Here is a 14,914-nt window from a genome sequence, read left to right as displayed (position 1 = left end):
ACTGAACTTTTTTTTATTTTTTATTTATTTATTTTTTCAAATAGTTTATTGTCAAATTAGTTTCCACATAACACCCAGTGCTCATCCCCACAAGTGCCCTCCTCCATGCCCATCCCTCCTCCCCCCCACATCCATCAGTCCTCAGTTTTTGTCAGCATTCAAGAGTCTCTCATGGTTTGCCTCTCTCCCTTTCCCCCACCATTTCCCCCCTTCTTCTCCCGGTTGGTCCTCTGTTAAGTTCCTCCTAGTCCTCCTATACGTACACACATATGATATTTGTCCTTCTCTGCCTGACTTATTTCGCTCAGCATAACACCCTCAAGGTCCATCCTTGTTGCTACACATGGCCAGATTTCATTGTTTCTCATTGCCATGTAGTATTCCATGGTATAGATAAACCACATCTTCTTGATCCATGAACTTTTTTTTAAATACCTGATAGTGAAACAGTTATGAAAAGATATTTGAAAGAGATGTTGTCAAAGAGTAGAGGAGGGCAGACCTGACAGTGTTTGGATGAAATGATGAGAGAAAAATGAACTTCTTTCTTGATTGCTGCTCAGTTCAGTTCATGACAATAATGAATAATGAAGGCCCCACTTTTTTTAACAGATAAATTGTAAGGAAAAGAAAAAGATGGAAGAGGATTCTGCTTTCTGAATTGTAAACAATTTAGAAAGCTAATGTATAGGATTGCTTCATTTAAATGAGAAGCTAAATTAGATCATATCTATGATACCTTCAAACCTCAAAAATCTATATATCTTTTTGGAGTGTATGTGTCACTTTGTAATAGTTTGTGCCCAAGAATAATTTGTCAGCTCCAAATATGCTTTTGTATATAAGTGGGGCTCATATACTATTTTTGGAATATTGGCTACCTTTCCCATACAATCACATCCCATATGCATCATTTTTATGAGTTATGATAGGAGACTTTTCATTATAATTCTGAAATTACATTCTTCATTGCTGACAATGCAGCTTTAAATTGTTGGTCCTAATTGTGGTATTAACTTGTTGGCATTTTTATTATTTTATGCCAGTGGGCCTAAATGACTCAAGCCTTTTGAACATAGGCCAGTTCATTTAACTAGCTCCGTCATTTCTTTAAAGCCAAGATACAACATGGAATAATTTTAACATATATTCTATGACCAATTTTTAGACAATGAGCTTTGGTTTTTGAAAAGTTTGATCATACATTGTAATATAACATGTTAGGCTCCCTTGCAATTTCTGTTTTAAGCCTCTGTCTACTAATCCTAATGGTATCTTTGGGTAATGAAAGAATTAAATCATTGGAGTCATTATATGTTGAATTTGGCTATTTTCATCAGCCTTCAGGGTCTGGTCTGTCTGAGTTTTAAATGGGCAAAATTGAATAATATCATTTGTTTTTAAAACTTTCATTGCCTTAGGATATTTCTAACTTTTTGACATATACTTGCAGCAAGGCGTCATGGGTGGTAGGTATATGAGAAAAAGTTTTTTCTGCCCATAGGCACTAATCCTATCTTTAAGGTTTTGATTAAAAAAATTATTCTCTGAAATATTCTAAGTTACTTACCCTAATGCATATTCTCTCTAGGTCCTACAAATCCTTTAGCAGAACTAACTCTGGGATGTCATGTTCTGCTAATAAGCATGTTCTGGTAATAAGCCTGGTTATCTAATACTTACTCTATTTCTTCTCCATGTACAGAGGACTCTGGACTATATGGTTGAGACAACATAAGAAAACACAAGTACTTTGTATATGACTCTCAAGTTGCAAGTTTTAGAGCTAATCATATGATAAGCTCACCCTCTCTGTTTTAGGGGGTGGTAATTTATTGTTCAGGATGCTGCAAATTTTGCAGCATCTTATTGCCTAGGCACATAGATCCTACAACTGTCCATAAATATTCTTTAAAGGTTAACTTCAGATTTTGCTGTTTTACTTTTTGCTTCTTATAATAAGAGTAGTATATCTGGGACTTAGATTTGCATCATTTGGCCCTAGAAATATAATCTTCTTACTCTAAGCTGTAGATAGTTGGTTTTTGTTTGTTTGTTTTGTTGTGTTATGTTTTGTTTTGGGAAGTGTCTGGATAACACTCTTTGCTTTTAATGTTTTATAAATATATGCTTATGTAATATTACAGAGATATGCTTATCAGATTGTTTCCACTTTTCAAATTGTAAAAATACACAGCCAGAATGGTATGGTATACCAACTCTTTACAAGCTGAATTATTAACATACAAATGCTTGACCTGATATTGTAAAGGCTAGCCTTTTGTATTACAATACTCTCTGAATTCTTTTTTTTTTTTTTTAACTCCTGGTTGGCAGATTGAGATAGACTGACTACTTTTTTTAGTGTAGATAATTGAATTTTGGCTGCTCAAAATTTTCTCTTTGTTAAAGCAAAGTCAAGTCATTTTAGATTTGTTCTTTTATATATTCTGGCTTCTCCAATCCCTACCTATTGAGAAAACCATTTTCATCTTCTGTCATTGCAAAAACATTCCAAGGTCTTAACCTACTATATATGACTCTTGACAAGAGGTGTAATTAGTAGGAAAGTCATTTCTTAAATGGACTGGGTCCACGAAAAAAATGGCATTTATTTAAAATTCATGATGAATAGGAACATATTAGTATTGGGAAGGGAGTAAAGGTGATCTTTTAAAAATATTTTGCCTGGGGCTTAGAATTTATTCTTATTCTATAGCTTTTGACTTAAATTTATATATTTTGGCCAAATCTAGCTGATTCATCAAAGCATTTCCCTTCATTCTGAATTTCAGTAGTTTTCCAAGTGTGACACTGAAGAGCCAAAAATTAAGTCCTCCATTAAGAGAAAACTCGGGCTGCACGTAGCTCCAGTCCCAGTCCCAAGAAAAGCCTCAGATTGTTCAAGGCTAAAGCCATCCTCGGACCGCCCTCAGTTCAGCTAATCAAAAAGAAAAAAAACATTCCTATGGTCTGAGTCAAGGCTGGGAACTACAGATACAAACTAGCCAGTTTCTCACCACTTGCCTGAACCCCACGTGGGCCCATTGAACTCACCTCATAATTGGTCATTTTCAAAGGATTCTCAAAAGTCATGATTGGGTCCCGCCAAAAGTAATGAACACCTCACAGATACTGAATGGTCAAAGCTGTAATTGTAATTGGTGCTTATGTGATGATGCTACATGTACTGTAACACCCCCATCCCTTACTCCTTAAAAGCCCTGTTCACTATTGTTCTTCGCTTCACCTTGCTGCCATGACACTGGTGGCTGGTGAGCCCCTGCTCGAGCTTGTAATAAAGACCCTTTTGTACTTGCATCGGTGCCGGCATCACTTTCCTGATTACAACCAATTCTTTCCTGGTAAATTAATGCTCATAATTCATAGTCCATTTCATTTCCTGACTGAAACTCCTCCCTTTAGGAATTTAAACTGTGGGTTTAAATTCTTTAGTTTAAAAAAATTAATACATTCTTTGGTTTAAAATGAACTTGTAAAGCCCAAATACCCCAGTTTTTAATCAAGAAGACTGTTATTGATTAGAATATTTATGATAACATGTGCCATTTTAGCTCACATGGTAGTTTTTTTAAATGTTTTTATATTCCAACTGTTGAAATTTGGCTACATAGATTTTTTTTTAAACTTAAGGTAGTGTGTAAAAATGTATAGGGTACAATATACCTATATTATTGGTTGGGAGGAGAATGAGGTATTTGATAAGTAGAATTTTGGGTTAATTAAAGATCTTATATATACACTATAAATTAATAGCTGACTTGGGAAAGATTATAATACAATAAAATGCCTATACCACCAAAGCTATGCAAAACAATCAAGCTTTTCCAATAGTGAGAATAAACACTGTGAACATTTGCTATCATTGTTATACTGGCATGGAGAGGCACTAATTAAGAACCCTCTAGTTGTGTTGGATTCCAGTCACCTAAGTACTGTTCATATTTTTGACTTATGATCCTATTTTGTATGGAATTTAAACAGAAGCAAAGAGAATGATAGAGGAAGATAATATATGTGTGAAACATATGCAAAAGAAAATAGTTAAATTTCCTTACAACTTGCAGCCCATTGATAAGTCCTTGAGACAGACAGAGTGACCTTCCTCTAGGGGTTCAGTTGCTCATGGGTCCTATCCACATGCTTTAGTAAAACTACCTTTTTGCACAGAAGGTACTTCAAGAATTCTTTCTTGGCCATCTGCTCCAAACCCTAACATTTTCACATCAATAATGGTATGCCAGATTGTTTTCTTTGCTTTTTCTGTAATTTATTTCAGGGGTGCCTGGGTGGCTCAGTTGGTTAAGCGTCCGACTTCGGCTCAGGTCATGATCTCACGGTTTGTGGGTTTGAGCCCTGCATCGGGCTCTGTGTGTAAGGACACAAGTCTAAACCAAACTGACTCCATGACAGGCTTTAAGTTTCCCCTCTAAACTAGAAGGCCTAAGTTTCAGCTTCCACCCTTGCAACACCCAATCATGAAAGGCCAGCGACCACCCTCCACATTACTGAGGGAGAGGCCTATAGATAGAAACTATAGATAGGACCCTGTTACCTAATGTTAAAGTTAGTCGGAACAGGACCCTAGGCTCGCTCTGTAATTGGTTGAATTTAAAGGTACTCTAAATGTTGTAATTGGATCCCGCCAAAAGTAACGAATACTCTAGACGATGTGTATGGTTAAACCCGCTGTCAATAATGTTGAATAATTATGATTGGATCACTGTTCCCCTGCCACAACTTCTGTAACTCCCTCATCACAAACCCCATAAAAACCCTACTCTGCCTTTGCTCGGGGCTCTCAGCAAGGGTCCGCTGCGTTGGTGAGGTCTGGGAGCCCGAGTTCGAGCCCGTAATAAAGCCCTTTGCCTTTGCATGCGTGACTCGGTTTCCCCGGTGGTCTCTGGTCATTGAGGATACTGCGATCTGGGTATAACATGTGCTGGCAGCTAGCTCAGAGCCTGGAGCCTGCTTGGGATTCTGTGTCTCCCTCTCTCTCAGAAATAAATAAAACATTAAAAAGAATGTAATTTATTTCAGAGCTTGAGTAAAATTCTTTTAATTGCTTAAATTCATTTAGCTCATAGCCTTTAAGAAATCATAGAAAATGAATAGAGAAATGTATACAAATTATATATCACCAGGAAGTTTTGTAATTATCCTTACTTAAAATATACTTAGGGAAAATGTATTTAGAGACTGTTTAAAGGGCATAAAATATCTGTTTAAAGGCAGTTAAAAACTAGTTTTTAACTGATCATCCTTGTAGGGAATCTTTGGACCTTTATGATCATGAGAATTAATGTTAGATTAATTGCATATTGAAAACAAAAAAAGCAAAACATTAAGAAACAGTAAACTGCTTTGAAGCTAAAATAATCTGTGATCAAAGTATATACTAAGGAGACTTAAAAAAATAGAAGTGATTACATAAGAAAATACACTGAGCAAACAATATGTAATACTTACTCTGCACTTAATATGTATCAGACACATTTTAAAGGTTTTACACTTATAAAGTTATTAAGTACTTAATAACAACAATTACTTAATAACTTAATAAATAGTTATTGTGAAACATCTCTGTGATGGGTATCACTTTAGGCTCTGGAGGCTGTGTACTGGAAAATAAACAAAGAAAAACCTCTGCTCTCTGGGAATTTGTAGTCCAGTGGGAGAAGAGACACAAAATAATTAGAATTAATAAGTAAAACATAGTGTAGTATGTGGTGATAAGTTTTGTGGTAAAATAAAGGAATAAAGGAAGAAAGAGTGTATAAGTGAATGCAGGAATTCTTTAATTGTAAAAAGATTAGTCAAGAAAGCCCTCATTAAGACCATGGCATTTGAGCAAAGACCTGAAATGGGTGCTAAAGACATCCGGATAGCTAGAAGAAGGAAGGCTCAGAAGGGGGGAACAGGTGCAAAGCCCTGAGATGAGAGTAGTTTTGCACGTTCATTCCAGGTATAGCAGAGAAGCCCATGAGGCAGGAATGGAGCAAACAAGGAGGAGACTAATAGGAGATGAAGTTAAGGAGATAATGAGGGACCTAATCATGTAGATTTGGGCTTTTATTTTGGGGGAAATGCAAAGCCATTGAAGGGTTTGACTAGAGAAATGACACAACCTGACTTACATTATAACAGGATGCCTCTAACTGCTGTGTTGAGAATAGACTGTGGGGAGCAAACATTGGAAGAGGAGGTCAATCAGGAAGCTGTTGGAGTAGACTAAGCGGAAATTAGGCTTCCTGGAACAGAGTTGTGCAGTGGTGGGGTATAGTGAGAACTGATTGGACTGTGGATGTATTTGGAAGGTACAGCCAATAGCATGCGGTATCTGAGAAGAACTGAAGAATCAATTATGACCAAGGTTTTTGCCCTGAACAGTGGAAGACTAAAATTACAGTGAAGACATGAAGACCATGGAAAGAGCAGGTTTGGAAGGAGAAGATCAGGAATTTGTGTTGGACATAGTGAATTTGAGATGTTAGAAATCCAAGTAGAGATAAATCCTCACTACTATAATACTATGAGGTAGTTAGTATTATTGTCCCCTTTCTGCCAAGTTATCAGTATAGAAAGGTTAATTTCTCCGCATTCACTCAGGAAGTGAGAGGGCCAGGATTAAGACCCACATAGTCTGACACCACGGCTCTTGATTTTAAATACTGAGGTGTTTACATCTAAGGAATTTAGAAATGAGTATCATCATGTTGAAACACATAAAATAATAACGTGAAAAAGTCCTACCACCCATGAGATCTAGGACATCTGGTAGTATAGATGATTCTTTTTATTCTTTTTATTTGTTTTTGAGAGAGAGAGAGAGAGCACACATGAGCTGGGAAGGGGCGGTGGGGGGAGAGAGAGAGAGAGGGAGGAAGAGAGGGAGAATGTTCAGCAGGCACCACACCCAGTGTGGAGCCCATGGTAGGGGTAGATCTCTTAATCGTGAAGTCATGACCTGAGCTGAAATCAAGGGTCAGAGACTTAACTGACTGATGCCTCTAGATGGCTCTTTTTAAAGGATCTTTTTTAAAAAAATTATTTATTATTTTTAGGGAGAGAGAAGCACACACATGCATACACATATGATCAGGGGAGGGGCAGAGAGAGAAAAGGAGAGGGAGAATCCCAAGTGGGCTCTGCACTGCTGGGCTCAATGTCATGAACCCTGAGATTATGACCTGAACCAAAATCAAGAGTCAGGCACTTAACCAAGTGCCACCCAGGTACCCCTTAAAGGACAAAATTTAAGTGGTTTGCACTATCTGTGTCTGTGTCTATCTCTGGCTCTATTCCTCTCTCTCTCTTCACCTTTATCCTAGACAGCTACTTCTCTCTATTTGCTTAGCTGGAGAGGGAAATGTGATGCCTAAATGGGGTGTCTCTTAATTGGACAGGGTCACCCAAATGTGGGGCAATGATTGGGTTTCCAATCATTGGCATGAGAGGTTAAATAATTCACCTGATGCAGAACAAAGACAATAGAAGTTTACTGAATACACTGAAGGGAGTGTAGGGCAGGACAGCAGAGGAGAGGCTATCTGCAATGAGTCAGTGGGAGGGGACTACTATTAAGGAGTGAAAGTGAGGCGGTGTGGCTACATATGGAATTTTTCCTTTCTTGGTAACTGTGCCTCATTGTAAGTAGCCCATTGGTCCGTTGGTCAGTTAGGGCCTATGGGTATTTTGAGGAGGGTCACCTGATGGACTTGTCTGTATTCAGTCAGGTGGTCACCGTGACCCTTTCTGCATTCCATTGCTCAAGCTTGTTTGCCTAAATTCAGCCTCCACAGGAAAGACTTTTCTGTACTACATAGCTCTAAATAACTGTGGTAACAGTTCCTATTTTGATCCCTATATTTCTGGCATTGTTTGTATAATGCGTCTTGATCTCAAGCTTGCCAGTATTGTAGCTTCTGAGAAACTCCGGATACTTCTCAAATGTTGGTTGACCCAACATTCTGATTTCCTAGGAGTCCATAGCTAATGGCATTGTTCAGGGTTAAATATATCCTTACAGTTCAGTTTGGCCCAATGTGCTCACAATTGTTCAACTTGCCACATGGCAGCTATTTAGGTATCTTTTTTGTCACTTATTTTCTCCATATAAGCCCAGCCCAGACAATGTGTGTTACATTGTGCTATATGTAATTCAGCAAAATAGTTTATTGCAATTTAAATATATACTCTCTGTGTTAAGTAAGATAGTGTTAGTATGGACTATATATAATTTGTATAAACAATCATGGAATTTCAGGTTTTAAAGAATTACTTATGATCTAGGCTAAGTTTCCTACTAGCTCACAGGAAATGTTTTATATCTTGGCCTGATATCCCTGGAAATATATATTTGTAAACGAATGGCTAACATACCGTTAACTATTCAGCAATACATTCACCAAATCAGTATAAATGTAGTGCATAGTCAATAATATGAATCATTCGTCACTTGGCGATTGGTCCCATCAGAGAAAAGTACAATATTATAAAAAGCTAATATTTTTTCTTTCTTACACTGTATGCTGTGTTACTGCATGATTAAACCAAAGCATTAAAGTCTGAACTCATTATATTTAATATGTACAAATAAAAATACATGTGGCTGGCAGCATTTAGTTAAACAAAATAATTTATTGAGGGAATTTAATCTTATGCTGCATTGAAGCAGTGTATGATTTGGAGTTAAGCTTGATTATTTATTAAAAATGTGTAGGGTGTAGAAATTTAGTAGCTTCGGCGAGGATGTGGAGAAACGGGCACCCTCCTGCACTGTTGGTGGGAATGTAAACTGGTACAGCCCCTCTGGAAAACAGTGTGGAGGTTCCTCAGGAAACTAACAATAGAACTCCCTTATGACCCAGCAATAGCACTGCTAGGAATTTACCCAAGGGATACAGAAATGCTGAGGCATAGGAGCACATGTACCCCAATGTTCATAGCAGCACTCTCCACAATAGCTAAAACATGGAAAGAGCCTAAGTGTCCATCAACAGATGAATGGATCAAGAAGATGTGGTTTATCTATACCATGGAATACTACATGGCAATGAGAAACAATGAAATCTGGCCATGTGTAGCAACATGGATGGACCTTGAGGGTGTTATGCTGAGCGAAATAAGTCAGGCAGAGAAGGACAAATACCATATGTTTGCACGTATAGGAGGATTAGGAGGAACTTGACGGAGGACCAAGGGGGAGAAGAAGGGCGGAAATGGTGGGGGAAAGGGAGAGAGGCAAACCATGAGAGACTCTTGAATGCTGACAAAAACTGAGGACTGATGGATGTGGGGGGGAGGGGGGGATGGGCATGGAGGAGGGCACTTTGGGGATGAGCACTGAGTGTTATGTAGAAACTAATTTGACAATAAACTATTTGTAAAAAAAATAAAAAATAAAAAAAAATAAAAATGAAAAAAAAAAAAAGAAATTTAGTAGCTTCATGAAAAGATTATGATTTTTGGATTTTCTACTTGTATAAACTCTAATAAGCATCTTACTGTGTCATAAATTTTCTCTAGAAAATGGGGTGATGGTAGCACCCCTCTTCCCTGGACTGTGCTTTCCAGAGTCCCCTTCCCTAAAACTTCCTTCAGTTCTTCATTGTCCTTGTTCATTACACCACAGGCATGTATAGTGCTGCCTTTTGTGTTTGACTCCTGTTAGTTCTCAGGCATGTTGTATACAAATATTCATAAATGCATAATCAGCCTTTCTTCTTTTGTATCTTTCATTGTTTAAATAATTTGCTTGTTTTATTTAAAATTTTAAATATTTTATTTATTTTTGAGAGACAGCACAAATGGGGAAGGGGCAGACACAGAGAGGAAGACAGAATCAGAAGGAGGCTTCAGGCTCTGAGCTGTCAGCATAGAGCTCTATGTGGGGCTTGAACACACAAACCCTGAGATTTTGACCTGAGCTGAAGTCCGACACTTAACCCACTAAGCCACCCCAGCACCTCTGCTTGTGTTATTCAGATTCCCACAATACAGGCTTAATACTTGGGTCCATGAGAGGACAGAACCACATCTAGGAGAGATGTGTTTTATAATGTAGAAACAGCATTGGGCTGATCTTGAAGGGTGCAGGTGTCAGATTATGGGGTAATTTGCAGGAGTGAGGCTTCAGTAGAAATGGGTCACTGAAGGTTACTTACTGTACAGCTTTGACTAAAAGCCAGATCTGTTTCTGCTCTTAAGTTATTAAGTGGTTTGCTTTATCAGCACTGTTGGGTTATAGTTTAGTATCAGGAATATTTATTATTTTCAATATTCATCAAGATTTATCTGTTATTTAAAACTGCATACATTTCAAGTTGTACAGAATTTTCTATTAGGATATTCAGGTATGCTGATGCCAAGTGGCACTGTTAGGATCACTCACCAAACAATATCAATGTTTATTTTCTGTCCAGATTTCCTTGAGATTTGTTTGCTGCAATGCAGTCTACCTGGAACAACTTTTGAAAATGCAACTCAGGAAATGAGTGAGGCTTGATTTCTTTTTTCTTTCTTTCTTTTCTTTTAAAATTTATTTATTTTGAGAGTGCAAGGGGTAGAGGAGCAAAAAAAGAGAGGGAATCCCAAGCAGGCTCCGTGCCACTAGCTCGGAGCCCATCAGTGCAAAGCCAGATGCCCGGAGCATGTCAGCATGGAGCCTGATGTGGGGGCTTGAACCCACAAAGCACAAGACCATGACCTGAGCCTAAGACAAACGCTTAATAGACTGAGCCACCCAGGCACCCAGAGTCCTGATTTCTTAATAGGATGTCACAGGGAGAAGATTGCTCTTGTCTTTTAGTTCCACAGTTCACTCTTAGGTGCAATTCAGAGTATTAGTTTTGATGTATTCTGCTTTCCCTTCTTGTTAGCTTTTTCCAGATGCCACCTTGTGAAGCTTATTCAGCTGAGACTGAAATGTGTTGAGACTTTGCTGATGGTCTGTAGATTTGCCATGTTTGCTGGTGCATTGGGCACACCAGTGCATTCGGTGCACAATTGTCTTTACCATAAATACTGGACCCAGGTAGAAGATGCAACCACTATATTTGAACCGCAATTTGGTGAAAACATGGACCCATTTCTCAAAGCAGCAAACATTCTCATAGGAAGAGAAAGGAAACTTTTTTCCTGGCTTCATTGTTTGAATTACACTCCATTTCATTTTATTTTGTGCTAATTTACATGATATTTATTAGAGCAGCCTTTGTTTCATAAAATGAACCTGCTTCATTTGTAGCAGTAGGGCTCATTTGGGGGTGCAGTCACTCATCTTATGTCACTGTTAATAGTCAGAATGAGACTCTATAACACTTAAGGACATTTATTTTATATTACCTGTGAGGGTGACACTCTGAGGAATATTTTCGCTTATCCATACGTTGACAAACATGGGATTTGATTGAAATAATAAATTCATGTGGTTAAAAAAGTCCCACAATACAGAAGAATTTATTAAAAGCTATGGTATTTCAGAGATAGAGTGGTCACCTCTGGGGGTAGGGAAGGGTGTGGCTGGATATTGTGGCTTAATATAAATATATATAAAGAAATGTGTTTTGTAAGGAAGAATTTTTACACATTTTGTTTCCTTCTTGATATGCTAGATTAGGACTGAACTGTTCTTCACCTCTTCATTGTCTTTTATCTACATCCAATAATCAATAGTCTGTTTTCATACAGATTACCTTTGATACTTAAAAAACATAATTAAGTCTTCACTTCTTATTCCATTAGCTGTGGACAGTACTCTTAAATACCCACTTTATGAAATAAGCTATAACTTAATTCTCCCATTTGTTCCCTCCTTCTATGTCCCAATCATCAAAGTCAATAAGAGGCATTTTTATTAATATGACCAGATAAATATTATTTACTGTAGAGTCATATATAGAACATTGATATTACACTTCCTTCCCTATGAGTCTGATGTTGGGACTTCTCTGCCACTCAGTGGAGAATGTTCTTAATTTCTTTTTTTTTTTTTTAAATGTTTTATTTATTTCTAGGAGAGAGAGAGAGACAGCGTGAGCAGGGGAGGGTCAGAGAGAGAAGGAGTCACAGACTGAAACAGGCTCCAGGCTCCGAGCTGGCAGCCAGCACAGGGCCCGATGCGGGGCTCGAACCCACGAACCGTGAGATCATGACCTAAGCGAAAGTCGGACGCTTAACCGACTAAGCCACCCAGGCGCCCCGAATGTTCTTAATTTCAAATCCCAGTGAATTAACTATTTAAACTTTCTGCCTGTAGACTTGATCACATCCTTATCTTTTTCAGTTCCCCTTTCCTCCCTCCTGGGACACTACACCCCTTAGGTCTAGCCTGTATTGACTCCTCTCTAGCACCTTTTCAAAGCAATGGTTCTGAGACTTACTTTATCCCTCCCCTGAATATTATTCTTTGTTTCTTGAATAGTATGCTTTCTTTCTGGCTTACATCCTCAAGTTAACTTCTGAAGGAAGGGCACACAGGAGGTAAAATGGTCAGAGAAGATAGCTCAGATTTTTTGTGCATGGTTAAAGTATCTGACTTCAGGCAGTCTTACTTCCTGTGATGGGGGAGGGGCTGGTGTGTCAGTTGATTTTTCTATAAACTGAGGTGGGGAGCGTCAGTAAATGTTTTTTGTAAAGACCTGATGGTAGGGGTGCCTGGGTGGCTTAGTCAGTTAAGTGTCTGACTTTGGCTCAGGTCATGATCTCATGGTTTGTGAGCTTGAGCCTGACATCAGACTCTCTGCTGTCAGCACAGAGCCTTCTTTGGATCCTCTGTCCCCACCCACCCCTGCCCTGAGCACTCTCTCTCAAATAAATAAACATTAAAAAAAAAGAGCTGATGGTAATATTTAGACTTTGTGGACTACATACAGCTTCTGTCACACAGTATTTCTTTTTTTTAAACAGCACTTTAAGAATGTAAAAACTGCTGGGGCACCTGGTTGCTTGGTCTGTTGGGTGTTTGACTTTGGCTCGGGTCATGATCTCACTGTTCATGGGTTTGAGCCTGCATCAGGGTCTGTGCTGACAGCTCGGAGTCTTAGAGCCTGCTTCAGATTCTGTGTCTCCCTCTCTTTCTGCCCTTCCACTGCTTGTGCTCGCAAAAATAAACAAACATCAGAAAAATGTAAAAACTATCTTAGCTCACTAACTATACAAAAACAGGTGGTAGGCTATAGTTTGCCACTTCCTGCAAAACAGCCTTACAGTTAACTCCTGTTTTCAGCCCTATATTTCACTCTCAACTTCTGAGTCTCATTCCTGACATTGGGATTCCATAAAGTAGATTGAGCCCCCATCCCACCCTCCCTGCTGGTCGCTGCCACTTTTCCTGAGCTTCAGCCTTTCTCCCTGTGTACTCTGGGATGTGTTTCTTTCTCAGTCACTAGTCTTCCATCTGCTTTCTGTCTTCCAAGAATCTGTTGAAAATTCATGCCCACTATGGTTCTCTCCACTTCCAGTTTCCCAGCACTTATCCCATTTTTCACCCGTCAGCACTTGCATCTCTTAGAAGGTTCTGTTGGGCTGTAGGAGTTTGCTCTGCCTGCCCCTGGGGGCAGAGAGACAGTGTCTCTTCCCACCAGCTCTTAACGATGTCTAGCCAGAATTGATGAGTAAATACACCAACTCCCTCACACTTTTGTTGGGATAACTCTAAGGTGCATGTTCTATACTGGCTCCAGAGTTGCCTAATGGGAGTGAGATACAGGTGCGACTATATTGTTTGATAATGAAGCTTTTATTGTCTCTCCTCTGTTCCGGACTCCCTTTCCCTCTTCCTAAGTTTCCTAGGATTACCTTTCACATAAATTGCTTGTTTTCAAATCCTTATCTAGAGCTTGCTTCTGAGGAACCCAGATGGAGATATCATGGGTTAGTGTTTTAAATGATTATTATAATTTTAATGAAATCTCAGAAGAGCAGATAACTTTGAGTACTTATTATACTCTGTCTAAATCCAATTAACTAATATTATATTGAGCATTTACTATGGATCAGGCATTATTCATGGAAGGTAAAATAATATATTAGACATGAATTCTGCCTACAAAGAGCTTGTGTTCTACAAGTAGGTAATCTTCACAGAATGCTTTGTTGTTAAGAGAGGTTAAGATGTATGTGTCATGGGGCTTAGCAGGCATGAGAAGTTATTTGCAGATGTGTGATCAGAGATGACTTTAGGCAGAGGTGATATTTGAATTCAGTAAAGAGGAAACTGATTTGAAAACAGAATGATGGATGGTGCCTGGCTGGTTTAGTTGGTATATGTGCTGCCGAAGCAAGCACATGGCTGGTTTAGTTGGGGGAGCATGCAACTCCTGATCTCATGGTCATGAGGTTGAACCCCATATTGGGTGTAGAGGTTACTTTAGAAAGGGAATTAAACATTAGAGATTCTATTTAAGCTTATTTACTGCTGTAGTGACAACAGTTATTTTGCTGACTTTCATGTAAAGGCTTCCTATATAGAGAAAAAGTATAAAACATAATCTACTGCTTTCCCACAATGTCAATTTCTTAGGTGTCAATCCATAAATTAGTGTTATTAGTGGGGAAAGATGCCCTGTGTTGAGGTATATGTATTTAATTATATGCTGAAAAGATGTGCTCATTATTGCAGCTATAGGGTAGCTGTAGCTACACATTAATAAGTTATGAGCTTCTATTTCAGAGAAATTGCTCTACCAATAATAAGTAGCTTATATTCTATTTTTCTTTTCCTTTGAATGTCTGTATGGAATAAAATTAATTTAGAAAATAATCTCAGAGAAATGAGTAAGCTTAAATCATCCCCAAACTGGCCTTTGCTTCCTTTCCCCAACCTTATTAAGCTTTGGAATTATTCTAGCCTATTAGTTGCTCTTTCAGACCTTAAACCTTAAGCATTTGT

The 14,914-nt window shown here is 38.5% G+C and overlaps 1 protein-coding gene across 3 annotated transcripts in view; it reads left to right on the top strand.

Annotated features, from left to right (window-relative positions):
- Positions 1–14,914, top strand: part of SLC44A5 (solute carrier family 44 member 5) — a 424,123-nt gene that overhangs the window by 18,882 nt on the left and 390,327 nt on the right. For all 3 annotated transcript variants that reach the window (XM_039219401.1, XM_039219403.1, XM_039219402.1), the window contains exon 2: positions 10,446–10,517. The gene's annotated coding sequence lies outside the window, so the exon portion shown is untranslated. The remainder of the gene's footprint in view (positions 1–10,445; positions 10,518–14,914) is intronic.

Source organism: Hyaena hyaena, unplaced genomic scaffold (genome assembly GCF_003009895.1).
Source record: "Hyaena hyaena isolate Hyena2069 unplaced genomic scaffold, ASM300989v1 scaffold_826, whole genome shotgun sequence".
Lineage (NCBI taxonomy): Eukaryota > Metazoa > Chordata > Mammalia > Carnivora > Hyaenidae > Hyaena > Hyaena hyaena.
Note: the sequence above shows the minus strand (reverse complement) of the source record. Positions and strands in the feature narration are given on the sequence as shown.